Source organism: Lepus europaeus, chromosome 16 (assembly GCF_033115175.1).
Source record: "Lepus europaeus isolate LE1 chromosome 16, mLepTim1.pri, whole genome shotgun sequence".
Taxonomy (NCBI): domain Eukaryota; kingdom Metazoa; phylum Chordata; class Mammalia; order Lagomorpha; family Leporidae; genus Lepus; species Lepus europaeus.
The window spans coordinates 70,365,264-70,379,903 of NC_084842.1; positions in this window are offsets into that span (position 1 = coordinate 70,365,264).

Sequence of the window (14,640 nt, forward strand, 5' to 3'; positions counted from 1 at the left end):
ACCAGGAGGTCATGACTGACAGACGGGTCCTCCAGGCCTCACCTTCACACATGGCCACCATTTAGACTTCTGAGACATCTCTAAATAAGGCATGACACTACCATTGTTTCTACTGGGCGGGGAGGGGTTACATTGTTTCTGTTGGGGGGCAGGGGAGAGGGGTTACACTACCATTGTTCCTACTGGGGGTGGGGAGAGGGGTTGCACTATGATTGTTTCTGTTGGGGGGCAGCAGGGAGAGGGTTAGCGGTGGCAACAAAAGTCTTGATTTGGGAGCCAGTTCTGTGGTGCCTGTGGCATCAGCATCCCATAGAGCATTGGTTCGAGACCCGCGTTCTCCACTTTTGATCCAGCTCTCTACTATGGCCTAGGAAAGCAGCAGAAGATGGGCCAAGTGCTTGGGCTCCTGCACCCGCATGGGAGACCTGAAAGAAGCTCCTGGCTCCTGGCTTTGGATGGGTGCAGCTCAGGCCATTGTGGCCATTTGGGGAGTGAATCAGCAAAGGAAGGCCTTTCTGTCTCTCCCTGTCTGTAACTCTACCTCTCAAATAAATAAATAAATAAAAATCTTAAAAAAAAAAAGTCTTGGGGGCCAGCACTGTGGCATAGTGGGTAAAGCCACTGCCTGCAGTGCCAGCGCCCCACATGGGTGTGGGTTTGAGTCTTGGCTGCTCCACTTCTGCTCTAGCTCTCTGCTATGGCCTGGGAAAGCAGTGGAAGATGGCTCAGGTCCTTGGGCCCCTGCACCCACATGGGAGACCTGGAAGAAGCTCCTGGCTCCTGGCTTCAGATCGATGCAGCTCTGGCCATTGTGGCCATCTGGGGAGTAAATCAGCAGATGGAAGACCTCTCTCTCTCTCTCTCTCTCTCTCTCTCTCTCTCTCTCCCCATGTCCTCTCTCTGTGTAACTCTTTCAAATAAAATAAATAAATCTTTTTAAAAAAAAAGTCTTGATTTGTTAAATGAGAAGTTTAAAAATATTCCACAATCTTTGAGAACACGTTTTGGCATTCTTTCACTTAAAAAAAAAAAACTACATGATTTATAGCCACAAAATTAAATCTTTTTAGGTGCCTGGATGGTGTCCAGGTTCAGAGTCACTGGTGGGGGCTTCTCTCACCAGCACAGTGCACCTGCTATCAAGCCAAGTGTTGCACGTAGCAGTAGCCTGCGCCTTGTCATTGGTGAGTAGCATTCCACGGTGTGTTGTGTTAACTGGGGGGCTTAAAACAATAGGAATTTGTTCTCACAGTTCTGGAGGCCAGAAGTTCAAAACCAAGATCTGCAGGGCTGTGCTTCCTCTAGGGGCTGCAGGAGGAAGGTTCATTTTCTTATCTCTCCCATTTCTGGTGGCTCTAGGTGGCTCCAGGTGGCCCTTGGCTTGTGACCACGTTGCTCAATCTGCCTCCACCTTCACATGGCCTTTCCTTCCTCTCCCCCTGACCCTTGCAAGGACACCTGCCCACTGCACTGGGGGCCTACGCAGACAGTCCGGGACGATCTCAGCTCCACAGACCCCTAAGTGCCCCTGCAGAGACCCTGTGCCCAAAAAGGTCCCATGTGCAGACTCCAAGGACATGGACATGACCTCTGGGGCTTGGAGCACCATTCATCCCACTCAGCATGGGTGTACACAGTTTGTTCTTTTACCAACTGAGGCAGCTTTGGGTTGTGTTCAGCTGGGGGCATTGCAAATGCTGGGCTCTAAATACCCCCTGCTTTTTGCCTGGGCTCTCCAATCTGCACCTCAGAAAAAGGCTGTGACCCACCCTTCTCTGTCCACCCGAGTGGCCCTGCTCTGTGGCCTCCATCCCCTAGCTCTTACTATATCTCCCTCCTACCTACCCTGGCGCAAGTTCATGTCCAGCCCCTGCACTCCAGAGCCAAGTCCATTTCCTTTTTCTTTTTTTAAGATTTATTTATTTATTGGAAAGTCTGAGAGTTACACACAGAGAGAGAAGGAGAGGCAGAGAGAGAGAGAAAGTCTTCCATCTGCTGGTTCACTCCCCAAATGGCTGCAATGGCTGGAGCTATGCCGATCCGAAGCCAGAAGCCAGGAGCTTCTTCCAGGTCTCCCACACAAGTGCAGGGACCCAAGGAGTTGGGCCATCTTCTGTCCTCCCAGGCCACAGCAGAGAGCTGGATCAGAAGTGGAGCATCTGGGTCTCGAACTGGGGCCCATATGGGATGCCAGCACCATAGGCGGCAGCCTTACCCGCTACGCCACAGCTCCAGCCCCCAAGTCCATTTCTACAAATGGGCTTTAAGATAGGAAGGGCATGAGCAGAGCATGGGAACTGGGGCCAGTTTTTTTTTTTTTTTATTTTTTAGATTTTATTTATTTGAGAGGTAGAGTTACAGACAGATAGAAGGAGAGATAGATAGGCCTTTCATCTGCTAGTTCACTCCCTAAATGACCACAACAGCCAGAGCCAGGAGCCAGGAGCTTCTTCAGGTGTCCCACGGGGGTACAGGGGCCCAAGGACTTGAGCCATCCTCCACTGCTTTCCCAGACCACAGCAGAGAGCAGGTTAGGAAGAAGAGCAACTGGGACTCGAACCAGCACCCCTATGGGATGCCGGCACTGCAGGTGGAGGCTTAGCCCACTATGCCGCAGTACTAGCCCTCCATGGGGCCTGCTTTCTCGTGCTCCAGCCTCTCCTGTGGCCATTTCTGCTTCTGTCACAGCCCCTGACTCATGAGCCCTCTGTGGCACTAGGAAATCCCATAGAGATGGGAGTCCTGTGCTACACCTGCTCCCTGACAGCCCACCCTGTGACCACTGCTGGGCTGGCCTAGACAGGCTGAACGGACAATAAACAACCAAAGCACACCCACCAAGATGCAATTGTATATTTAACCTGTAACTTGATTAGCTCCAAACTAAATGAACAATCAATACCGCTAATCTCTGTGTGCTGCAGGGCTGAGACTGGCCACTGGAGCTGAGCCCAGCTTGTGGCTGGCTACCTAGGGCCTCCTGTTGGTTCAAAGGAATCTTCTGGTTAATGTCAACATTTGCTTTTGGACTTTTTATTTATTTATTTAGTCACTATTTGCTTCTGCTTGTCCTTGCCCTGTGTGAGAACAACCGGATGCAAGCGGCCCTTCGCTTCTAACTTGTTCCGCACCTGTGAGACCCTACACACCTGTGCAGCCCTCAGACACGCACTATCTCCCCCTGCCCAGGGCACCGTCTGACTCCAGTGGATGAAGGGGCCAATGAGGTTGCTTAGAAAAATGGCTTCTGCCCAGCTCACCTCTTCCCCGGGGGACAGTGGCTCCCACCCCACAGGTGAGAACACTCTGGCTGGGGGCCGTGAGCCCTGATTCAGCCGCCACTCCCTGGTCCCATTATCAACTCAAGGGCTCTTCACGATCTATGCCCTTGACCTTCTGGCTGTAACCTGGCCAGTCCCTGTGCTGTGAACAGCGGGAAGCTCCACTTCTCGTCATTTCCCCTGCAGGATTCCTTGCTTCCACTGAAAAGCCTTCTGTCCAGCCATGCGTGGGGGTGAAAGGTGCTGGTGTTCTACAGGAATTCAACTTCTCAGCCCCACTTCCCTGGAGCCCAGCGTCTCTTCCCGGGCACGGATAGTGAGGTCTGTCCTAACGCCTTCCCACTCAACTTTTATATTCTCTGGGGCTTCCTGAATTGAGTGTGGCTTCATTCATGATGACAGCCATGGTTTTCTGGAAGGCCAAAGACGGGTTCTTACCCTGCCTCCCTGACCCAGGGCTAAGTCTCAGCGGGGTCTGATCCAGTTAGCTTCACAAACACCCAACCGCATGGCTTCCTTGCCAGGGGACCCCATCACGCCCAGCATTCCCCGAGTCTCCGCTTTCTCAGGGGCACTTTTCACACTCAGATTCACACTCATGCTCAGCCACACCCCTGGCGAGGCAGATATCATTACCCCCAGGTTTGGAGCCGAGAAATGAAGTGTGGTTGAGACCACAGCGCCAGCGGCTGGGAAGGCTGTGTGCTCTGAGGGCTCGCATCTGTCCCTTCCCTGTCTGCAGCCGCACCTGCCACGCCCCAGCTCTGACATGGCCTTAGTTGCCCTTAGATCCGTCGCCTGGACTGGCTGAGCCTGTTTCCTCGACTAGGAAACGAGGACCACAAGTCCTGAAGCCTGCTGGGAGGACTTGTGAGATTTCAACATGAGATCGGGCAGGGGCTGGTGTCTGGTGCGGTGGTTAAGCCACCACTTGGGATGCCCACATCTTGTGCCTGGGTTCAAGTCCCAGCTCCGCTTCCCATCCAGCTTCCTACCAATGCACACCCTGGGGGCAGCAAGTGATGGCTCAAGTATTTAGGTCCCTGCCACCCATATGGGGAGACTCGGGATGAGTGCCAGGCTCCTGGCTTCAGCCTGGGCCAGCTCCAGCTGTAGTAGGCATTTGGGGAGTGAACCAGTGGATATAAAGTCTCTCTCTCTCTCTCTCTCACTGGTGGTGGCAGGAGGGAAAGCAGGTACCAAATTACAATTGGGGAAAAGTTGCAAAGGAGATGTGGATATAGGACAACACTCCTAGTCTATGGTTCTCAAAATGGGGTCCTTAGATCACCTGAAAACTGATTTACAATGTAATTCTTACACCCCAACCTAGACCCTAGCAATCAGAGACTCAGGGCAGGGGCCAGCAGTCTGGATGAAGGCTCAGGCACTTCTGTTGCAGGGCCGAGCGTGAGAACGAGCACTCCGAGGCCGAGCAGGGGACACTTCTTGTGTCTGTACGGATCACTGCTGTGTCACTCCATGCCGGTGTCACGGACGGCATGCACCCGGCTGTCAGTAACACAGAGGGCAACTCAGCACACCGCAGGCCGTAGCAGCACCACTGGAGTCCCCAGTACACCCTCACACTGAGAACGAGTAACCTTGCTGTACGTCCAGCCCAGAGGCAGCCTCTGCTACCTCTGCAGCCATGGCCAAGCCTGGAGCCACGCCAGACCTGAGTCTGTCCAGGGAACTGTTTCCTGGCCTGTCCACTCTCTCCTTGGATACTGGGCATCCCCCGGCAATGCGGGAGCAAACCTAGGGCACTAACAACATGGAGGGTGGCTGGGGACCCCGCGGTGCGAACAGGCAGCCGCCAGCCACAGCCTACTGGGTCTCTGACCTCCCTCTGCAGAAATGACAACCTAGGAGGCGGAAGGGGAGGAGCCCCAGGAGGAAGCAGGGCTAGGTTTACATCCCATTTCTGTGGAATCTTAGGTGAGTGACAAGGGCATCACTGGCTCATCTGCAGAGTAGAACTAATGACACCTGCTTTCTCAGGGCTGCCTGGGGATTAAATAAAATGGTGGCTGGGGCCGGCACTGCGGCATAGTGGATTAAGCCACTTCCTGCAGTGCCAGCATCCCATGTGGGCTCCCGTTTGAGTCCCAGCTGCTCCTCTTCCGATCCAGCTCCCTGCTAATGGCCTGGGAAAGCAGCAGAGAATGGCCCTCTCCTCCACCCGGCCTTGAGCTTGGCCCATAAAGACCTCAGCAAACACCAGCATTCAAGGCCACATCCCTAGGATGACCATGGCTTTAAAGGGCAGGTGTGACAAAACTCCAGGCTGCCAGAAGAATGGATTGTTCCAGCCAAGACCCGAGGGCAGGGCTCCCAGCCTGTTAGGGGCCAGCAAGTCCAGGTGGCACCAACCCTTTTCCCAACACCCTCCACCTTTTTTATTTTTTTAAATATGGGAGCCAAAGTGATAAAGAGAAGGCGCAAAGAAAAAGTACAGAAAAACTCTGAATAGGGACAAAAAAGGCAAAGAAATGCAACAGATGATGAAAGACATGAAAATTAAAGAATTCACTCAGGGTGGCAGGACTGAGAGGGTCACTGGGCTGTAGGAATCTTCCAGGAAGAATGAACAGAGACAACACAGCAGAAGAAGCAAAGAAACAGCACAAGAAATTCCACTGAAGTTCACAGGTAACCGTTCGGAGAGTCCAGTGAAGATTCGGCGCTTGTGTTGTACTGAAACACACAGAGAGCTAGGCAAAATGTTAGAAGCCAGGGGTTTTTTCTTTTCTTTCTTTTCTTTCTTTTTTTTTTAATTCTAGAATCTTCCAGAGGGAGGGACAGCAAATAAGATCATAAAAGTAAACTAGAAGATAACACATATGCAGAAAGCAAGCCCACAGAAAAAGTATGGTAAAGCAGAGGTCTCTGGGAGGATTACCAAGGGGCTAAAAAGGTGGTTTTAGGGGCTGGTGCCATGGTAAGTTTAGCCTCTGCCTGCAGCACCGGCATCCCACATGGGCATCAGTTCGAGTCCTGGGTGCTCCACTTCCGATCTAGCTCTCTGCTATGGCCTGGGAAAGCACTGGAAGATGGCCCAAGTCCTTGGGCCCCTGCACCCACATGGGAAACCCAGAAGAAGCTCCTGGCTCCTGGCTTTGGACCACCCAGCTCCGGCGACTGAGGCCATTTGGGGAGTGAATCAGTGGATGGAAGACCTTTCTCTCTGTATTTCCCTGTCTCTGTCTATAACTCTACCTCTCAAATAAATAAATAAAAATCTTTAAAAAAAAAAAAAAAACAGGGACTGGCGCAGTGTTATTGTAGGTAAAGCCGCCGCCTACAGTGTCAGCGCACTGCCTTGCACCTAACAGAGACCCTCGGTGCAAAAACCGCCAGAGTGATTCTGTGTAACCCCCACCTTCTTGGCTGCAAGAATCCCTCCACTCCTGGTGTCAATATTCCTGTCTCTGTGTGTCCCTGCTCTCAGGTAGCTGTCTGCACTTCTGGACGCTTCTGTCGTGCAGTGTTGCAAGGCAAGCTGTTCCCTAGACAGCGTCGGAATTAGAGCAGGGACCCGGGTTGTCAGCGTGGATTGCATCCACCATCCGGGACACAGTTGTCCACTTGGCAAATATTTCCGGAGCGCGCACCAGGGGCCAGGCCCTGCACTTGAACCTAAAGACACAGCAAGCAAGGAGCATGTGCAGGGTGTCTCCCAGCGCCAGGCAGGAGAGATGGAGGGCTGGAGGGGGGAGTGGGCAGGACTCTGGCCTGGGGCGATCTACCATTGAGAAGCTGGAAGGAACCAGCAAAGCAGACTGGGAGGCAGCAGCCGGGAAGCTCGGGGCCAAGCGTTCCAAAGCCGAGCGGCTCCGCAGCTGCCTACGTGCCGCAAAGCCGGCACAGGCAACGTTCAAGGCCGCACGACGAGGGATTCTGCATGTCGCTGGAAAGAATGTAGGCTTGCAGGGCTTTTAACAGCTCGGAAAGCCGGACGTGTCTCTTTTATGCCTCTCACGTGCTGCGTTCAGTCTGTTCAAGTATGTCACGGTTATTCACAGACATTAAAAAGGGAAAAAATGCAGTAAAAGCTCAGGTAGCCCTGAGCCCCGGCACCTACTACATCAAGTGTGTCTCCTTGTCCGCAGGGGAGCGCGGTCCAGCAAATGTGCCCAAAGCCTGGCTCTCTACACACACTCACTCCATGGCGGCGTCGGACACCACGACATCCCAAGGGGAGACACCCGCCGGGCAGAGCCTGGTGCGCACGCACCTGCGCGCGCTTTTCCCAGCTGTGTCCCAACTGGTTCCTCCCGCCCCTCATGAGCGACGGAAGTGCACGCCGGCATTTCCTTCCCCCGTCACACCGTTGGGCGTTGGATTTCTGGGCCCCCGCCTTCCATTTTGCTTCTCTACTTACCTTGCGCCTGCGGTCCATGTCTTAGAAGGCACCTGTCTTTGTTGGTTTCACCTAGAAACGGGTTTCAGTGGAGGAAGCGCTGCCTTCCTGGGGCTCCGACCCCGCACTTTTAGTCTCTTGAAGATAATAGGGAAATCCAAATAAAATTGAGATTTTCTTTCCTCCCTCAAATGAAACTTTTTAAGGCTGGCATTGTGGCGCAGTGGGCTATGTGAAGCCAGCATCCCAATGAGCAGGAATTGGAGTCCCGGCTGCTCCCTGCTCATGTACCTGGGAAAGCAGTGAGGATGAACCAAGTGCCTGGGCCCCTGCCGCCTATGTAGCGCTCCAGATGGAGTTTCAAGCTCCTGGCTTCACCCTGGCCCAGCTCAAGCCACTACGGCCATTTGGGAAGTGACCCAGAATATTGAAAGTCTTTTTCTGTCTCTCCCTCTCTCTCCATCACTCTGCCTTTCAAATGAAGAAAATAAATTTTTAAAAACAATAACAAAGAGTTGTTCAGTGTTTGCTAACTTTGGAGCCTCTCCACTGCCGAAAACCTCTAGAGTTTATGAGATGTTGCTAGGCAATGCATCTTGATCTTAACTACATGAGACCTTTTCGGTTTTGAGACAGGCGCACTAGCAGCCCTGCAGTAAGACTGATGAGCTCATTTGTGATGAGATGTACAAGGCTTTTCATGCCAACACGAGAAATTTTAACTCTGCACTTAAAAAAGCAGTAAGACTAATTCTAAAACCACTGTCAGTGAGTTAGCCATGATTTGTAAATCATGGTGCTAATGGAAAATCATTACTTTAAAAAAAAAAAGATTTATTTTATTTGAAAGTCAGAATTACACACAGAGAGGAGAGGCAGAGAGAGAGAGAGGTCGTCCATCCAATGGTTCACTCCCCAGTTGGCTGCAACGGCCAGAGCTGGGTCAATCCGAAGCCAGGAGCCAGAAGCTTCCTCTGGGACTCCCTCGTGGGTGCAGGGACCCAAGAACTTGGGTCATCTTACTGCTTTTCCAGGCCATAGCAGAGAGCTGGATCAGAAGTAGAGCTTCTAGGACTCAAACCAATGTCCCTATGGGATGCCTGCACTGCAGGCGGCAGCTTTACCTGTTACACCACAGCGCCAGCCCACATCATTACTTTTTAAAAAAGGTTTATTTATTTGAAAGGCTGAGTTAGAGATAAGGAGAGAGAAAAAAAGAGAGCTTTTACCTGCTGGTTCACTCCCCAAATGGCCACAACCTCCAGGGCTGGGCCAGGCTGAAGCCAGGACCCTCCAGCTTTATCTAGGTCTCCCACATGGATTCTGAGGCTTGCCAAGCACTTGGGCCATCCTTTGCTGCTTTTCCAGGCACATTAGCAGGGAGCTGGATTGGAAGTGGAATAGCTGGGATTCGAACCAGCACCCACATGGGATGCCAGCACTGCAGGCAGTGGTTTAACCCGTTGTGCCACAGCACTAGCTCTGAAAATCAGTGCGTTTATGGAGTAAAGCTCTACTCTCTTGTCAAATCATTCCCATTTCTGTCTGGGGTATGAGCAGTCAGTCAGTGCCTGGTCTGGCAGCACAGGCATCATGTGGGAGCCAGCCGGGAAAGGCAGGCACGATGGCACGGAGACAGCCTGGGCACTGGCACAACTGGAGAAGCGCTGCTCTCAATGGAAGACTGCGGCTCGGCCTGGACCTCTCTGCCCCCTGGACTCCTCCTCTGGCATCTCACCAGGATTAGGGCTAGACCTGCCTCCATATGTGACTGACCATTATGTCTACGTCCAGCAAAGTTCTGGCCCAAGCTCCAGGCCTGGAGCACCAGCTGCTTTTTTTTCCTTGTGACCTGACGTCTAACAGGCATCTCACAGTTAACATAAATGAGACTAACCCCAGATTTCCTCTCCTAACCCCAACTCGTGCCTCCATGCACCCTCTCCCCCTTAGGAGCCATTTCCTGGTCCAGCTGCAGCCACAGGAGGCAGAGGTCACTCCTGAACCAAAGTGGTGCGGAAGCTGCTGTCTGGGCTTCCCTGGCCCAAGCACCAGTTCCCCCTCCTACCATCGGCCTGGCTGTCCCTGTTGGACACTTCTCTAAGGAGGGGATCTCCACCCGGAGCCTCCTGGGATGCCCTAAGTACAGCATTCCAGGTCCATGGGCATCCCAGTCAGCTCCTTCCGCCTGCCCAACAGCATCCCCAGGGGAAGACACCTTAAGTGGCTGAAACAGACCCCCAGAATGACATTGGGGCAGCATCAGTGACCCAGCCCACCCATCTGGTGGTGATGGGTGCACGGTGTCCCCCCAAAACAACGTACTGTTGTTGTGAACATAACATCCTTAGCCCCTCCAGGATATGGTAATTGCCACTCCCATGTGCATACCCCTGGATGCTGCCTGGCAGGGTGCATTGGCGATCAGATTTCATTCATCTCTGAATTTCATTCAATATCCTTTGCCCACTTCTCTCCACTAAAAGGGAAGCTCCATGTGTACAAGGCTGTTTAATTTATTGCTGAACCGAGTGCCCGGCCATGGCAGAGCTACATGAACTCATTCAGCAAACACTTCCTAACATCGAGGCAAAGGCAGAGGCCAGGAATCTCACCAAACACTACTGGACGGCCCCCAAAAGCAGCTTTGCTTTAGCTGTATTCTTCGTCCTCCCTTCACAGGTCAAACCAAGGCCAACGCGAACTCCCAGGTTTGTTTCCTGTCCCTTGGTCACGCAGTGCTCCTAACACTCATGGGCCACACTGTGGTGGAGGCAGAGAAGGATACAAACCCAGCCTACAGCCCTAAAAGCCCATCCTGTGGAAGGGGTGCTGCTTCTTTTTTTTAAATATTTCTTTTGAAAGGCAGAGTAAGAGAGAGAGATATCCCTCCCATGGTTCACTCCCCAAATGGCCACAATGGATGGCTCTGGGCCAGGAGCTTTATCCAAATCTCTTTTATAGATGGCAGGGTTCCAAGTATTTGGACCATCATCTGCTGCCTTCCCAGGTGCATTAGTAGGAAGATGGATTGTAATTGGAGATAGGAGATGCCAGCAACACAAGTGGTGGCTTAACCATCAATTGTGCCACAAAGCAGGCCCCTGGAAGGCGTATCTAGAACGGGCTAGATGAAATGGGCGGGGCTTTGATCTGATGACTTATGACCTGGGCACCCTTTTCAAAAGCTGCCTCATGTATAGGACCACAGGAGTTGGACAAGCAAGAGACACGGACAGCGCTCAGCACATGGGGGATGGGATTTACTGTAGAATCTACTGTTTGCAGCCCTCTAGAGTAGCCGCCCATCATGTTCCCACTTCCCGGCAAGCTCTGTTTCCCTTTCAGTAGTTATCACACTTCCGCTACTGGCTGTACATGCAGGCCTCCCATAATGGAAACCACAGAACGGCGCTGGCTCCTTGCAGCTGACCCTTCCAGAAGCCCAGTGACAGGCAACTGTCCTAGGCTCGCAAGGCCAGTTGCCTTCACCTGCAAAACAAATCTTGAGCAAGTGGTTTAAGGATGGAAGAGCGAGAACGCATGTCAGCCCCCTGAATGGGCCACTCAGAAGATACAGGGTTCCTAACCCACAGTAAGACTTAGACAACTAAGCTGGAAAATGTTTTGAAGTGCTCCATAATGTGGGCCTGGCATTGTGGCCCAGGGGGTTAAGTTACTATTGCAATGCCCGCATCCCAGGTAGGAGTACCAGGAAGGCAGTCAAAGATGGCCCAAATGCTTGGGCCCCTGCCACCCACATGGGAGACCCCAATGAAGCTTCCAACTCCTGACTTCAGTCTGACTCAGGCCTTGCTATCGTAGCCATTTGGGGAGTGAACCAGCAGATGGAGGATCTCTCTGGATCACCCTGCTTTTCAAAATAAATTAATAAATGTTAAAAAAAAAAAAAGTCAGGTCAGAGCACTAAGTTCGTGTGGATCTTGAAGTCCTGAACCAAATAGACCCCTAACCCGAGGATGACCGAGGGAACACATTGTAGTCTCATGGTAACTTCGTCATCTTCCCCAGTGAGAAACCAACCCTGGCGCACAGCCACAGAATCGGCCGCCCAGATACATCAACTGCAGAATGGAGTTGCGATTTGAGCACAAATCCGTCATTATTTCATGCTCTGGCCCTCTGCGTTCTGATCTCCCTGAGGTCAACATGAGGTCCAACCTGAAGTTAGAATTGTCTGTTACCCTCAGCCGGAAGATAGACATTTTGCCGTGTCCTGGATCATTCTGCATAGTTTTGTGTAGTTTAGCACGTTTATGTCTAAGATCTGGCCAGGGGGACTAAGAACATTAGCAAACAGATCAAGGCATTAAAATAATTTTAAAAAGTGACCACTGGGAGTCTACAAAGCAATTTCAATCCAGTGGCACCAGGCCTCAGTTGTTCTCCCCAGCAAAACATAAAAGCTCAACTAGAATGACTGTCTCTCTAGACAGTCTATAGTATCTAGACTTGCAGAACAGCTCGATGTGACTGTATCTGGAGACGAGTCTTTAGGAAATATTTTAGGTTAAATTAAGTCATAGGGGTGGGGTCCTAAGGCTGTGGCCTTATGAGGAAACACAGTTGTTTGTTTGTTTGCTTGTGTTTGTTTTTTGACAGGCAGAGTTAGACGACATAGACAGAGAGAAAGGTCTTCCTTCCGTTGGTTCAGCCCCCAAATGTGCCGATCCAAAGCCAGGAGCCAGGTGCTTCCTCCTGGTCCTCCTGGTCTCCCACGCAGGTGCAGGGCCCAAGCACTTGGGCCATCCTCCACTGCCTTCCCATGCCACAGCAGAGAGCTGGACTGGAAGAGGAACAACCAGGACAGAACCAGCGCCCCAACCGGGACTAGAACCTGGGGTGACAGCGCCGCAGGCAGAGGATTAGCCTAGTGAGCCACAGCGCCGGCCAACACAGTTTTCTTTCTGCCATGCAAGGACACAGCAAGGCAAAGATCTAGGAACCAAAAAGAGGGCCCTGACCAGAACGCAACTGTGCTTGTGCTCTGATCTGATGTCCAACCTCAAAAACTATGAGAAAACCAGCTTGTTATTCTAGCCACGCAGTCATGGTATTTTGTTATGGCAGACAGAGTTGAGTAATGTAAGTTCGCAGGGGATATTTTCAGGAAATGGCCACACCCTAAATTGAGCTCAAGAGCCCGGAATGTAACCAGACATTTAAAAATTCCACTTAGAACTTTCTGGCACTCGAAGATAAACGTTAGGAATGGACAGCTGTGTTCCCACCTCCAGGTGAATAGCTGCCTATTCTATTACCCTGTAGCTGCTGTTCTTCCCGAAGACCGAATTAGGTCTTTTTTGCAATCTGCCAGCTACCAGCATATTCCCAGCTCAAAACTTAAAACTATTCTTTTAGGATCATCAATCCCAGGACTTTAAATTCAATTTTTATGCTGATTGTCAAGCCTGTCCTCAAAGCCACAATTATGTTTTCCCCAGACTTTTCACCCTGTCATCTAAGTATCTGAAGATCCCATTAAGAGCTTAGCTACAGACTCTAGAAGCAGGAGGGAACCCACAACCACTGACTTTGAGTTGTGTGATAAAGGAGGAGGAGAGCAGCTTTGCAGGAGACGGCATTTAGGAAAAGACAAAGCCATCAAGAGGCCTGGATAACGAGGGTGAGGGTGTTTCTGTACTGATGGTTTGGGACTTCTGCAGAGACGGGTCCTAGCAGTCCCCTCTTCTGTCCAGCAGCAGTAGAAATGAGGAAACGGGGCAGGAGCAGGGACAGACCTGTATGTTCATGTCCCGACGGGCAGGGCTCTGACGCAGGAGGGAGAGCAGAGACTGCACTCCATCTGCCAGGAAGAACTTGATCCACCTACCCGCCATTGTTCCCTTTCGCATTCTCACATGCCACCTCCCCACAGCAAAACATTCTGTAAACTGCAAAGGTTATAAAATAATCTATGTACCTATGGTGCTTCTTGGCAGTCAGAACCTTCTCCTGTTTCTGCATCAGAATATTTACCTGCATTTTCTATAAACTAAGATTAGCCATGATTTCCATGTATGTGAAGCTGATAGCTTTAACTAAGGAGGCTGAGTTACAGAGAGGTGGAGGCAGAGAGAGGGAGAGGTCTTCCATCCACTGGCTCACTCCCCAGATGGCCGCAACGGCTGGAGCTTTGTCTATCTGATGCCAGGAGCCAGGAGCTTCTTCCGTGTCTCCCATGTAGATGCAGGGGCCCAAGGACTTGGACCATTTCCTACTGCTTTCCCAGGCCACAGCAAAGAGCTGTGGAAGTGGAGCAGGCAGGTCTCCATCTGACACCCATATGGGATGCTGGCACTGAAGGCTGAGGCTTTACAGGCTAGACTGCAGAGCCGACCCCTAACTATACTCTTGATTGGACACATATGTGCTGGGCAAATAGTCCATCTTATTCTTAGTACAAAGTAGCATGTGTGTAAGTGCCCAGTGTTATAGCTCCCGATGGGGCTTGTAGCTTATAGTTCTCTCTCTCTGCCTTATGCTTTGGATCTAAGGTCAAGATGAATCAAAATCATTTCACTTGTACTTTATTCACAACAGGTTCACCTGTTTCCCTCAACTATTTTTCTGGTACTAAACTTTTTCTTAGGGTTTCCTATCTTTCTGGATTTTTCCCTTTTTGAAAGGGAAGACTTCCTCTGTGCTCACTCACTTTCCTAGGTCTGGAAACTGATGTAGCTCACCTTCTGCATTGTAACTGGACTATCGGGCTTCAACAACAACAACAACCCATATTTAACACATCTTGATATCATTTACAAAGTGATGATGTAAATATTTATAGCAGGAAACACAAGCTTATTATTCCAAATTCTAGTAACTGGGGTGAGTGGGTGCTTGGCCTAGTCTGTGTCCACTCTCGAGCGCCTGGGGGTTTGATACTCGGCTTAGTCTCCTGATTCCAGCTCTCTGCTAATGCAGACCCTGTGAGGCAGCAGCGATGGCTCAAGTGGCTGGATCCCTGCAACC